The sequence below is a fragment of the Ruditapes philippinarum genome, unplaced genomic scaffold (assembly GCF_026571515.1).
Source record: "Ruditapes philippinarum isolate M1 unplaced genomic scaffold, ASM2657151v2 ctg4937_1_1_1_1, whole genome shotgun sequence".
In the NCBI taxonomy this organism is placed as follows: Eukaryota; Metazoa; Mollusca; class Bivalvia; order Venerida; family Veneridae; genus Ruditapes; species Ruditapes philippinarum.
In genome coordinates this window covers 30,331-32,680 of record NW_026853821.1, presented here as the reverse complement: position 1 = coordinate 32,680, position 2,350 = coordinate 30,331, and positions in this window count along the sequence as shown.

The window sequence follows — 2,350 nt, the reverse complement described above, 5'->3', positions numbered from 1 at the left end:
ACAACCTTCTTAACAAATTTCCAGAATATCTTGATCAAAACTGCAGCTACTAAATTGTGTTAACAAGATTTTTCTCTTTTAAGCTCCTGTGACATAGTTTTTAACCAGACTTGACCAATCTTCAAACTTGACCTAGAAATCATCGAAACAACCTTCTTCACAAATTTTCAAAATATTTAGATCAAAACTGAAGTCACTAGAGTGTTACAAGCCTTTTTTCTATTTTAAGCTCATGTGACCTAGTTTTTGACCATAGATGACCTTTATTCAAACTTAACCTAAAAATCATCAAAAACAACATTTCTGACTGATTTCCAGGACATTGGATTAAAACTTCAGCCATAGGAGTGTTAACAAGCCTAATTCTTTTTTAGCTCCTGTGATTTTGATCGAACTTGACCTAAAAATCATCAAAACAACCTACCTGACAAGTTTCCAAAATATTTGAACCAAAACTGCAGCCACTAGAATGTAAACAAGCTTTTTCTATTTTTAGATCCTGTGACCTAGTTTTTGACCGGACATAACCCATTTTCAAACTTGACTTAGAAATCATCAAAATAACTTTTCTGACATATTTCCAGAATATTTGGATCAAAACTGCAGGCACTAGAAATGAATAAGATTTTTATATTTTTAGCTCCTGTGACCTAGCTTTTGACCGGAGATGACTCTTCTTCGAACTTGACCTAGAAATCATCAAAACAACCTTCTTGACAAATTTCCAGAATATTTGGATCAAAACTGCAGCCACTAGAATGTTAACAAGCTTTTTATATTTTTAGCTCCTGTGACCTAGTTTTTGACCGAATATAACCCATCTTCAAACATGACTTAGAAATCATCAAAACAACAAGACTGACAAATTTCTAGAGTATTTGGATAAAATCTGCAGCCACTAGAGTGTTAACAAGATATTTCCTTTTTTAGCTCCTGTGACCTTGTTTTTGACCGGAGATGACCCATCTTAGAACCTGTTCTAGAAATCATCAAAACAACCTTCCTGACAAATTTCCAGAATATCTGGATCAAAACTGCAGCCACTAGAGTGTAAACAAGCCTTCTATTTTTACCTTCTGTGACCTAGTTTTTGACCGAAGATGACCCATCTTCGAACTTGACCTAGAAATAATCATTAAAACAACCTTCCTGACTAATTTTCAGAACATTTTGATCAAAACTACAGTCACTAGAGTATTAACAAGCTTTTTTTATTTTTAGCTGCTGTGACCTACTTTTTGACCCGAGATAACACATTTTCGAACTTGGTCTGTATTTCATTGAGACAAACATTCTAATAAAGTTTGATGATGATCCAATCAAAACTGTGACTGTTCGACTGATAACAACCCAATTGTTGACGACGCACGTCAACAGACGCCGAACATAGCCCCATCACTATACCTTTCCTTGACCACTTCGTGGTCAGGTGAGCTAAAAAACATAATCAGACAGATTTGAGCTTATATTATCTATATCCCGCAAATAATAATAACGCGGATGTCATTGAATGAACAAAGGTATGCTATTTTAGATGTGAATATTAAACAAGTCAAAACGACAAAATATAAAAATTAGTGTGTTAAATCGCTTATACACAATTCTATTGTTGTATGATAAAACCAATGCTAGAATTCATATTTTTTTTAATTATAGAAAGTTTTAAAACTTTGTGATAGTATTTATGACCATCATATCATTTTCTAACCGTATTGTTTTCTTTGAAGTAAAATAGTTAACACCTAACATGAAGTAAACATTTAAGGGGAACAACTTATTCAATCCTGAGCCGTCTAGATACTTTTCAAAGAGTTATGTCCACTTTAAACAATGTGTTATCAGTCAGTATACTGTCATAAAAATGTGTGTATTTTATGTGCTTTATACAGTGTGATTCACAATTGGAAAAAAAACTGTTAAACTTGTTCAAATGTAGATTTCAAAGTTGGCATACACAGTTTATACAAAAGGAATGTATAACAGTGTTGATGATTAAAAATCAAGTAAGTCAGTATTTTATTGGCAATGTAATGAAACTATTCATTCATTTTATGTCATATTGTCCAGTTATTACGTTCATAACTATCCTGAACAAAAGTACTCGGATTTTATATGTTTATTGCTATTGCTCCTGAATATAACTTCAAATTGATATTGTGTACACAAGGTCAAAACACATTGTCCTTAAATAATTAAACATGAGGTGTATTGTGTCACAGGGCATTTGTTTGTTTGTTACATTTTACGTAACGCCTTTTCCCAACAGTATTTCAGTCATATAGGCGGGTGGTTTCCTTACCATTGTTCCTGGAGAGTTACACCAGTACTAGACTACCTTTCTCTGCGCTAA